The sequence below is a fragment of the Vulpes lagopus genome, chromosome 11 (genome assembly GCF_018345385.1).
Source record: "Vulpes lagopus strain Blue_001 chromosome 11, ASM1834538v1, whole genome shotgun sequence".
Lineage (NCBI taxonomy): Eukaryota > Metazoa > Chordata > Mammalia > Carnivora > Canidae > Vulpes > Vulpes lagopus.
Window position 1 is genome coordinate 70,539,126 of NC_054834.1, and position 12,137 is coordinate 70,551,262.

The 12,137-nt window shown below is 50.1% G+C and overlaps 1 protein-coding gene across 2 annotated transcripts in view; it reads right to left on the reverse strand.

Moving 5' to 3' along the window:
* The window catches only part of NAP1L4 (nucleosome assembly protein 1 like 4), a 42,938-nt gene extending 32,639 nt beyond the window's left edge, over positions 1-10,299 (reverse strand). For both annotated transcript variants that reach the window (XM_041721880.1, XM_041721881.1), the window contains exons 1-2: positions 10,165-10,299; positions 2,343-2,461 (exon numbers count right to left, since the gene is read on the reverse strand). The gene's annotated coding sequence lies outside the window, so the exon portion shown is untranslated. The remainder of the gene's footprint in view (positions 1-2,342; positions 2,462-10,164) is intronic.
* Positions 10,300-12,137: the final 1,838 nt, after the last annotated feature.

Consider the following 12,137-nt stretch of genomic DNA (forward strand, 5'->3'; position numbering starts at 1 on the left):
ACAAAACACCACGCCTCCTGTAGGGCTGGATACCAACAGTGTGTATGGACTAGAGACAACAGGAGGAATTATGGTATTTATAAACTGCCTTAACGTGCTGGACCAAAGTCCATCCTTGGCCATGGGAATTTTTAGGAGTGAAAGAAGGATATTTCAAGGACTAATACAAAGGATAATTACTTATTGTCTTCTATGACAGGCCTTATGCCCTGGTAAGTCCTCTTACTATTTACAAGATACTGATTTATTCTTGGGAGAGGTTCTGAGAAGTCGATCTGGATATTAACGGGAGGGGCACCATGAATTGTGCCTCGGTCTGTTGAGGATTTTGCACTAAAAGTGGGGGGTACTAGGTTTAGTAGTCAGGATGAGTCCCAAGTTTGGTCTTCTTTGGTCTACAGACTGCAATTAAAGGGGCCTGAATGTTCTGGAATACTGGATTTGAACTCAAGGAATATTTCCCTTTCCAGAAAGAAAAATAAAATGCAATGTATTTCCCCAGGAAATCTCATCCTAGATAATTGTATGGGAGCCAAATCACTGAGGATAAATGGTTGGTTGACTTGCAGAGATCCCAAATAAAAGGATATGGGCTGAGAAACGAGCATGTTGTAGTTTATCCAAGACCCCCACTATTTGTACATATGTATTACTCCAAGGAAGGGAAAATTTTTTTTTTTAATTTTTATTTATGATAGTCACAGAGAGAGAGAGAGAGAGAGAGAGAGAGAGAGAGAGAGAGAGAGGCAGAGACATAGGCAGAGGGAGAAGCAGGCTCCATGCACCCGGAGCCTGACGTGGGATTCGATCCCAGGTCTCCAGGATCGCGCCCTGGGCCAAAGGCAGGCGCTAAACCACTGCGCCACCCAGGGATCCCAGGAAGGGAAAATGTAATTTGGAGTTGAGCACTGATAAGATTAGTTCCTGTATTAACTGATATTGTGAGAAAACTTGTTCCTAATCTGGACAGTAGTCTCCCAATCCTACATAATTCCCTTCCCACAAGGCTGGGGAAGAGTGCCCTCAGGATCTCATCACTGGGTTGGTTTGGCTATTGCCTCTTGGGGGTTGCAAGTGCTTGGATTTCAATTTATAGCGGCCCCTTTTCCAGTGTGTAGACTGTCTGCAATAATGGCATGGTCCTGTAAGACATACCTGCTTTGTGGTCTCCACCTATGGGAGGCTCAATGCCAGTCCCATACAGGTTAATCTGAAAGTTTTATGTCCTTGCTTCGTCCCATTTACAACCACAGAATCAAACCCCACCAGGGTGGACTCAGTATCTATGGGAAGTCTAGAATTTTCCTTGAAAATAGCTTAGGGTCATGGATAAGTCACTAACAGTCACAGACAGACTCAACAGGCTTTTGGGTGCATGCCTGAATCTTATTCTGGTCCATGGGCTTGGGGAAAGCCCTAGGGATGACTTCACGTAGCGTTCTGGCTATGCTGCAAGCTTGGTCACATAAATGCCTGGTAGATGGCCTAGCTTACACCCTAGAGATTGTTTTCATGCAGCACTGGGCCTGACCTTCTCCAACAAGTCTATGGACTAACTGACAGAGACTGGAGCCCAGGCTGGGTAAGTCAAGGTTATAATACTGAATTCCTCCACCCATCTATGAAGATCCTCATAGTTACTTTGGGAAGGCCCTTAATTATAGCCCTAAGCTCAGCTTTTGTCCATGAGGTGCAGGCACTTTAAGGTGGTTTAGCAGCATCCTCAGAAGGCAGAATTGTGAAAGGGATAGTTTTAATGGGTTATGGTTGAAGACGTTTCAGTGACAGAAAGAAGGACGTCAGACAAAGGGAAGGATAAGGAGGCAAAGGGTATGGAAAGAGGTGAGACAAATGCAGGTAGGAGGGAACCTTGGCTAGCACCAAGAAAGAGGCCTCTGACACTGTATTTTTATCCATCTTTAGTTGTTTATTCACTTCAATCAGTCTGGAAACAATATTCTGTAAGGAGGCAATTTGAGAATCCTGAACACGTTTAGAAACCTCCAGATACCAACAAAAAGAACTATCCCACTTGGACTGTTTAATTTTGTAGCCATGGTCTAACTTAGTTGGGACAAAGACAAGCCTCAAAGGATGGAATGTCCCCCACAACAGCCATCAGAGCGCTAAGTTACCCTTCTAGTAAGTATGACCCATGTAGGCAGAAACAGGCATGAGGAAGGACCATTACTTCTTAATATAAAATTGGCCAGGGTTCCTGAAAGAGGGCTACCCTTAGAACATTTAGATGACTGGGATCTCACTACCAGATTAAGAACAAAAGAGGATTGACATGTTCTGAGAGTTCAACCAAAAGAAGGGACTTGATAACTGAGACTCACCAAACCAAGAGTTATGTCAATTCGTGGAAGCAAAGAGCACAAAGGGCTCAAATGTGGGTACTTTGCTCCTCAGTGGCTGGCTCCTTCAGATCCCACTCCTGACACCATGTAACGTAAACCTAGAAGAAAAGAGGTAAACTGAGGTAAGGCCAAGTTACCAGACACTGAGTTTACACAGGAATTTCAGATGAACTGCAATTTGGGACAAGCAAACTGCAGTGAGCTACAAAGGAGTCCACTCAAGGTCTAGGGCAGGTTGCTTTTGTGGGCAGAGTACAAAAGGGAAAATTCAGCAAAAATGTCATGCAGTGAGTTCACTGGCTTTAGGATAAGGAGAGATTCTTGACAGGTGCTCACTAGTTGTAGAGTAAGTTCTGGTCTTCTGTAAATCAAGGATTTGTGGAAAATCAGTCTTAGTCTTTAGGTTTAATTTCCTTAAAACACGTGCATGAGATTCTCCACGTCATTTCCTTTGGTTCATTATAGATTAAAATCATTGTGCATTTCAAATCTAGACCCTCCTGATCTTTCCCTACCACCACCGATCACTTCACTTCCGGCTGCCGCTTCCACCTGCTTAACTCGAGATGACTGCTGCTGTCCCTGGAACAGATGACAATCAACAATCCTGCAGTGCAGTAGCATTCCCAAGTAGTATGCCGTCTAGAAGAATGGAGCATAATCATGCCCCTCCTATGCAGTGCACTATGTGGTCCCAGGGCCCTCAGCAGTGTCCAGCACAAGAGCTATTGAGTGAACACACACTCCACAACAGGACACAGGCCAAAAAGCTTCACCTTCCCGTGGAAGGACGCCACTCCAAAGGAACAGATTCCATTCACACAACAATCCACTTTATTTCCAACTATGTGAAGCCATGCACTTTTTAACACTATTTTTGGTGACATGATGACAAAGCAGTTAAGTTAAACCCGACATTAACACTTGCAAAAACAAAACAAAGTGCTCAATCAAGGACAGAAGGAGAAAGAAAATACAATAAACTTACACAACAGGAAAGAGACTATGTTTAAGGTCTAAACAATTCAAACACAGGACTCCACATCTAAACACAGAAGACACACAGTGACCTGGTTCTGAGGCCAACCCTGCCTTCTCCTAGCTGTGTAACCAGGGCTCCGACACCCACAAACTAGATGGGGCCTCCCGAGGGGCTGCTGTGAAGACAGAATTACACAGGCGAGGTGGCCAGCACACGACCCGCTGCAGGCCTCCTCCTCTGGCTTCTGGGACTGCAATACGCTTACACACTGCCCTGCTGCTTGGCAGGGACCAGCAAATCCAGTTCCTCTCAACAGTTCTCCCTTTATATAAGGAAAAATAACCTAGGGCTGGTGACATTATGAATGAGCTAGAGTTCCGTTTGTCACTTTTCATGTTTAGCAATCCAACTAGTTCAAAGAGAAAGTTACAAGGAACTACCAAATTTGTAGGTTTGAGAAATACAACTACCCATTTGTTTTAAATTCTGGTGTGGGATCCCTGGGTGGCGCAGCGGTTTAGCGCCTGCCTTTGGCCCAGGGCGTGATCCTGGAGACCCGGGATCGAATCCCACGTCGGGCTCCCGGTGCATGGAGCCTGCTTCTCCCTCTATGTCTCTGCCTCTCTCTCTCTCTCTCTCTCTGTGTGACTATCATAAATAAATAAAAATTAAAAAAAAATTTAAATTTTGGTGTGCTGAAGCCTCATCTGAAGGTCTCCTTTACCTAAAAAGGCAAGTATATCAAAATATGAACACGTCATCAGGCAAAAGAATATTCAAAAATATAAAAAGAATACAGCAGTTCAGGTCCCTTGTAGGACTAACAATTTTAACTGGGTCTACAATTCTACATTTGGGCTGATATGCAAAATTCCATGATTACATGAATGAATGTTTTGCTTTTATTTATAGAAGATACCTCACAATCCTATTTATGAATTTCTCACCCAAACAAAAATTTCACGGGGAAAAGTTTTTAGTTTTTAATTTTCCACTATAACAAAATTCCCAATTTTATTTTTTATTTATTTTTTAAAGATTTTATTTATTTGTTCATGAGAGACACATAGAGAGAGGCAGAGACCCAGGCAGAGGGAGAAGCAGGCTCCACGCAGGGAGCCCGATGTGGGACTTGATCCGGGGACTCTGGGATCATTCCCCGAGCCAAAGGCACCCCCAAAATTCCCAATTTTAAAACACTTATTAATCCATAGGCACACCTGGGTGGCTCAGTTGTTTAAGCAACCAACTCTTGAAATCAGCTGGGGTCATCTCAAGTTCATGAGTTCAAATCCTGGGTTGGGCTCCACGAAGGGCATGGAGCATACTTAAAAACAGTAAAAACAAAAACAAACAAAAATCCACCACAACACTTAGCCTATAGCTAGAGTAATATAATTTCAAACTGGGCCACTTTTATTTTTTTAAGATTTTATTTATTTATTTATTTATTCATGAATTGACAGAGAGAGAGGCAGAGACACAGGGAGAGGGAGAAGCAGGCTCCAGGCAGGGAACCTGATGTGGGACTCAATCCCAATTCTCCAGGATCATGCCCTGGGCTGAAGGCGGTGCTAAACCGCTGAGCCACCCCGGCTGCCCAAACTGGGCCACTTCTAAAAGACAAAAGAGTAAGCTGGAGAATATCGTCATCCTTCACATAACCAAAATTTTTATACATTATCTATCTTAAGTCAGAAGTTCTCAACGTCTTCCCATGAAATGACTGACTAACCAAAATTAAGTTAAATGTAACCAATGTCTAAGACTTTAGAATTTCATTAGTCTATAATTTTTATTAAATGAGGGTGGTGTTAAATGAACCCTATAACAATCATGTGGTTCACATAAGTCTAAGGGATGGTGACCCTACCCTATGAACCTAAGATGGAGTCTGATCAGCCCTGGGGTTCAGGTCCAAGTCCTCCAGGAGTACCAAATCATGTTTCAGCTTAAAACCACATCAGAAAGGACAAAGGAACCATCCAGTCTAAAAGGGATCAGGATACCCCCTGCAAGAAATCCCAATGTTTCCACCCACAAGGCATGGTCAATATATGAAGCCCTGGGACAGTTCAGATCTCATTTATAGTGCCCTGACCTGACTGGTTGATTTTTTTTTTTTTTTAATCTAGCCTATCATTATGTTCCTTAGCATTAGAAGGTAATTGTGTTGGATTCAATATGCAAGCAGGCAAGTGAAAACATGTCTAAAGTAAACAACCCAAATAACTTACACAAGTTTCTGATTTAATGGAAAATGTCCATGTTAACTATGTTTGTACTCTTAACAAAAAAAGTGCCCAGGTCTTGAACTTCTAAAGATAGTCTTGAAGTTGGGTTCAAACTGATTTTGATCACATATGATGATAGAAAATCTAGTATACATGATTTTCCTTTTCCTTTGGGCATTTATAAAAATTTTTAATTAAAAAATCATATGTAGGGATCCCTGGGTGGCGCAGCGGTTTGGCGCCTGCCTTTGGCCCAGGGCGCGATCCTGGAGACCCGGGATCGAGTCCCACGTCGGGCTCCCGGTGCATGGAGCCTGCTTCTCCCTCCGCCTGTGTCTCTGCCTCTCTCTCTCTCTCTGTGACTATCATAAATAAATAAAAAATTAAAAAAAAAAATCATATGTAGGGGTGCCTGGCTGGCTCAGTGGTTGGTTGAGTATCCCAACTCTTGGTTTCAACTCATGTCACGATCTCATGGGCAGTGAGATGGAATGCCACGTCAGGCTCTGTGCTCAGTTGGGAAGGTTGCTTGGAGATTCTCTCCCTCTGCCCCTTCCTTCCTCACATGCTCTCTCTCAAATAAATAAATCTTTTAAAAAATGAAAAACAAACAAAAAACAACAACAAAAAAATCATGTATATGTTTACAGATGAACGAAGATCAGCAAATAGTTAATTATTGCAGGTAGGTGTCAGATACAGGGAGCGTTACTTTTCCATAGGTTTTAAACTTTTTATTATCATGTTAAAAAAAAGGAGGGATAAACAATGTAAGTTTGTCTTTGCACTGAAGAACAAGTTCCCCGAGGGAAGGGACTTACCTACTTGCTCAATGCAGCAATCCCTAGACCTAGACCTAGCACAGGACTCAGGCAGGACACAGCAGCCAAGCAGTCTTTGCTTTACTCACTCACTGCTGTGAAGTAACAGCCCACCCAGGTGCTGCCTGCGCACAACTCCACACGTACCTTAGTCTCTCCCATGGAGTTTCTTAAGACACAGAGGAAGTTAGGGCTGCTTACGACATCTAACTGCCACTAGACAACAGCAGACCATCTCTTCAGAAACTTGCTAGAGACTAAGCCCTCGGTTTTCCGGAAGAAAATAAAAAACTTATTTCCTTTCTTTAACCAAACATTCTATTTTTACTTGAGGCAAAGTGGCTCTTCATTGCTATAACTCCAATTTCCTCTTCCACTCTCCTTTCTCTGCAATTCATTAGTATATGACTAAACAAGGCTAACATTTCAAAATTTTCCTTACTCCAGTATTTAAAGGTCTTCTCACTCTGTAGGGTCTTCCCACTTCACCCTGTTTAAGTATCACAACGGAGGTGCCTGGGTGGCTCAGTCAGTTAAGTGTCCGACTCTTGATTTCACCTCAGGTTATGATCTCAGGATCGTGAGATTGAGTCCTACATCGGGATCTACACTCAGCATGGAATCGGCTTAAGATTGTCTCCCTCAGGGATCCCTGGGTGGCGCAGCGGTTTGGTGCCTGCCTTTGGCCCAGGGCGCGATCCTGGAGACCCGGGATCGAATCCCACATCGGGCTCCCGGTGCATGGAGCCTGCTTCTCCCTCTGCCTGTGTCTCTGTCAATGTTTTAAAGTGTAATACTTACAAATGTATTCTTATAGCCTTGGTACATAAATGTCTGAGGTGTACGCTGATTCTTTGTACCACAAAACTATTTACTAGAAATCATCTCGTCTTGTTTGAAACAGGCTTTCTGGATAATATTAAAATGCACACTACCTAAAAAAAAGTCATGAACCCAGAATGGAAGCACATCTAGTTTTAACAGCTGGCAGAGTATACTTGTAGAAGGAAATTTAAGGCTACACAGTGAGTGGTCAAGATAAGAAGTAGAGACCACAAAGTGCTCTCTTATAGTTTTCTCACTACAGAAACACACTACACCTCTCCCGCTATTAAGTACTCGTGAAATTTAAAATTAAAATGGCAAAGAAAGCAGCTCTGCCTTCTCTAAAGCGCGCAGGGTAGAAAACCAAAGGCTGTCAAATGAAAACAAATCTACGTCACCACAAAGGTACTTCTTAAAAAATTTCCGGGCAGCCCGGGTGGCTCAGCAGTTTAGCACCGCCTTCAGCCCGGGGTGTTATCCTGGAGACCCATGATCGAGTCCTGCGTTGGGCTCCCTGCACAGAGTCTGCTTCTCCCTCTGCCTGTGTCTCTGCCTCTCTCTCTCTCTCTCTCTCTGTGTCTCTCATGAATAAATAAGTAAAATCTTTAAAATTCTTCACTGCCCATTAATAAGGGTCACGGAAGGGGTAACGATAAATCCCCACCTGCTGTCTGGGAAGGCAACTACTTGCTAAACCAGGAGTGATCACGCAAAGTAAGCCAAGACCGGATGACAGTTGACTTCCTTTGAGGAACCTGCTCTCGCCCCTTGTAAAACCTCTCAGTGGAGGACTGGCGAAGCTATGTAATCACCAACCTTTTGCTGTGGATGCCTGAACACATTTCCCAGTTCAAGTAAGCATGTCTTAGGTAGCAATTCCAGACTGAACTCCCCATAAGCTCCTCACTGCTGCCTCATCATTCACACCCGGGGCCATCACTCCCAGCACTACTCCCAGCACTACAGGGTTCTGCCCATTTCACAGAGCTGACAGGGGGGTCTTCAGGAATGTGCGTCACCCTCCCACCCACAGACACTATACATAACTGTTGCAAAACAAACCAAACAAATTTAAGTTCTCTGGCAAAATTCTTGGCAATACAACATAAGTTCATGAAAACAGGTTCAAAACGTTTTACAACTGTGGACAATAAAAATAAAAAAAAAAAAAACCCTAAAAGTAGGTATTCTGAACTCTACTGTACCATTTATACGTTCACCTCTGTAGTCCCCTCTTCCTGAAACTAAAAGACTATCAACTGCTCAAGAGAAGAAAAATGCTGAAGACTTCCATCCCACTGAGGCTGGTGGGAACTGCAGATGCAGGAAGCTGCTCCCAGCACCAGGGGCCGCTGAGACCCCGACAGGCTGGCCGAAACACCATCATGAGAGAGAGACTCAAGTACAAATCCACACACTGTGATGACACACACACACCGGCTCCATGGACTTCATCTCTGCAGAATCATGAGCTACCTCACACAGGTAAAAACCTCTACACTCAAAAATACCACAGGAGACTCTGGGCCTCTAAACGGCCAATCCTCGAAATTTAAAGACGCCTGTAGGCGGAGGACAACAATCCCAAAGCAAAAGTAAACTTTTCAGAGTTCAGTTCACCAGCATTACCAAAACAAAAACGACTCCATCAGCTCTTGCAAAGAATCCAATCTCTCCAATCGCTATACTTGTTCTGAAAAATGATGCGAAATTCACGAATGCGTTTAATGTCTTACGACACCGAAGTACAAATCACCGCAGGTACTGTCAACCGCGATCACCGGCAAAGCAGGAAAAAGGCTACGAGCGTGTGTGTCAGAGCAGGGATCTCACACAGCAGGATGCTGTAGTAACTACCGGTTTACACGACGACTAAGGAATCCGAGAACAAGTATTGTCTTCCTACCAGGAGAAGTCTTAAGAGCACCGTTAAAACGACTCTAAGTGATCTACCTACTTTATCCAAGTCCCTTCTGTCACCGTCATCCTACAAGAAATCAAATTTTGCCAACCGTATTTCTATTGACCAGAAGGGTCTTCTCCACGGAGCGTCTGAAACCCCGCACTAGGATCCTTTGCCTCAAAAGATGAAGAAAGGAAAAAAAAAAAAAAAAAACAAAACTCCTTATCCAGAAACAAGGGAAAAAGCAACAAATGGAAACCCTCCAGGCGCCAGCCAGGTTCCTTCTCCTCGGCGGCCTCCCCGCGGCCCGGGTCCCCTCGCGCACACCGGGGGCGCCCGGCCACCCAGACCAAGGCCCCGCTCCGCTGTGCGAGCGCTGAGCGGCCGCTAAGGGCCCCCGCGTCCGGGCTGGCGGGGACCCCCCGGGGCCCGAGCCGGGCTCCCACGGCCGCGACCCCGCCCCGCGGCCCCCAGGCGCCGGGCCCGGCCGGAGCAGCGAGCACGTGCGCACGGCGAGCCGCGTCCCCGCGCCGCGCCGCGCTCCCGGAGCCGGGTCAGCGCCCGGGGTCCCCCCGCCCCGCGCGCTCGGCAGAGGCGGCCCGGGCGGACGGCGGCCCCGCGCGCTCGGCAGAGGCGGCCCGGGCGGACGGCGGCCCCGCGGCCCGGCAAAGCGCGCCGCCCTGGACGCCGCGGGCGCCCGAGCCCAGGCCGCGCACGGGCCGTGCCGTGCCCTCCCGGCCCCGAAGGGCGGCTTCCCCGCGCCCCGAAAACAAAGGGGCCCCGCGGCCGGCGCTCCCCTCGGGGCCGCGGCGGGGGCGCGGGCGGCCGCCCGGGAACAAAGCGCCTCCTGACCTTCAGCGCCGCGGCTGACCCCCGCCCCGCCGCGGCGCCCGCTCCCCCCGCCGCCCCGGGCCCGCCGCCCCGCCGCCCCGCCCCTGCCGCCGCGGCCTGCTCCCCCCGCCGCCCCGGGCCCGCCCCCGCCGCCCCGGCCCTCGGCGGCCGCGGCCCCTCGCCGGCAGCCCCAGCGCGCCATTACCCGGCCGAGCGCCTCGCGTCCGCTCCTCACGCCTCCTGCGGCTGCGGCAGTGGCGGCGGCGGTGGCCTCGCTCGCTCCAGGGGCTGCGCCGCCGTGGCCGCCAACAACACCGCCTCCCATTGGCCGAGCCCCCTGGCCCCGCCCTGCACGAGCAAGACGGCCTGCGATTGGGCGGACTCGGCGCAAGTCAACTACGCTTCGGCGCCGCCGGCGACGGCCCATCAGAGGCCGCGACGGGAGGGGTGGGGCGTCGCGCTGCGCCGCGCTCAGACCCGCGAGCTGTATGTAAATAAGGTGTGTGACGTGTACGGCGGCGCGCGCCCGCGTTCCTTCCGCCTCTCTACGGGGCCGGGGCGCGCGGAGGACACGTGGAGGGCACCTGCCGCGCCGCCCCGAGCCCGCCGCGCCCGCCGCCCCACGTGCGCGCCCCCAGCCCCGTCGCCGTCTGTACGAGAGCGCCGAGCTCTGGGGCAGGACGGCGGTGCGGTGGAGAGCGGGGCCGGGCCGGTGTCTGCGGTCCTGCCTCCGGGCCGCACCTCTGCGCAGGCGGGCGTCCTCGAGACTGTGGCCCCTGGCTGGGCCGCGTCCCCGCGCGGCTGGGCGGCCGCTGCTCCCTGGTGACGGGGAAGGCCGGCGGCGAGGGGGACCCGCCAGCCTCCCCGCTGCTGGCGCATTGGTGATGCGGCTTTATTTTCCTGTGGCCCCCACGGCAAAGCGCCGCGGGCCGAGGTGCCGAGGTGCCGAGAGCTGAGAGCGCAGCAGAAATCACGTCCTTGTGGTCGGCTTGTGGTCGGCTTGTGGTCTGCGGGCTGCGAGGCCGCCGCCGCCGCCTGGTCTCAGGGCTGCCCCCCCCCCCCGCCCCTGGGCACGGCCCTTCCTCGCCCCTTCCAGCTGCAGCCCCTCCCGCTCTCCCCCAGACTCGTCTCCATCTGCACGCGGCCTGTCCATGCCACCAGGTTAGGGCGGCTGCAGGGGCCTCATGTTAACTCCATGACAGCTGCGCAGGTACCGGGGGCTGGGGCTGAGTCTCTTGGGGGCTGGCACCCGCCCCTGTGCACACTCAGTCATCCTGGCCAGCAGGCTGTGCAGGGGACCCAGAAGTAAAAGGGCAGGTTCCTGGCCCAGAGCCCCGACCTTCCCAATTCTAGCTGGGTGGCCTCCACAGCCTGTGCTGCAGTTTCTCCACCTTCAGTCATGGGCACTTGCCATACCCCCTTCACAGGGCTGGGGGGGAGTGGGAACAACACTGGCCAGTAGCTTGGTGCTGGTGTCCACTGCTCTGATGCCCCCCCCACCCCCCCCCAGGGCCAGAGGAGGGGACTGAGTACCTGAGGCTCTCCTAAGGAGACTGTCCTATGAGTGGCTTAGCCTGAATCCTGCTCCAGATGACATCTGGGCCCTGCAGGCCATGGTGTTCAGAGTGACTGGGAGCAGCCACCCCCTGAGGGGCCAGAGACCTAGCTCCTGGGCCCAGTGGTGGTCCAGACACTGCGTGGAGACAGCAGGCCAGGCGTGGGCACCATGACTATATTTTGTCCCCTGTTACAGCCATAAATGTATTTACTAAGATGATGTGTTAAGTCACAGCAAATGTATTTTTCCGTTAAAGAGAACTAAGGTACGAGAATGAGTGTCTCCTGCGGTTTGTGGGGCAGCCACTACAAAGTACCCTGAACTGGTGGCTTAATCACAGGAAAGTTCTTTCTTCCAGCTCTGGACAGTAGAAGTCTGAAACCCAGGTGCGGGCAGGGCCGTACTCCCTCCAGAGGCTCTAGGGTGTGGATCCCTCCTGTCACTTCCAGGTCCTGGGGGATCTGGGTGTCTCTGGGCTGGTGGCCAGGTCCCTCCTGTCTCTGCCTGTCCTGCATGGCCTCTTGTGTCTGTGTCTCTCCTTATAGTCATCAGCCGGGTGGTGCTTCCGGCCCACTCCTATGCGAACACATCGTGACCTAAGCACACCTGCAAAGACCCTA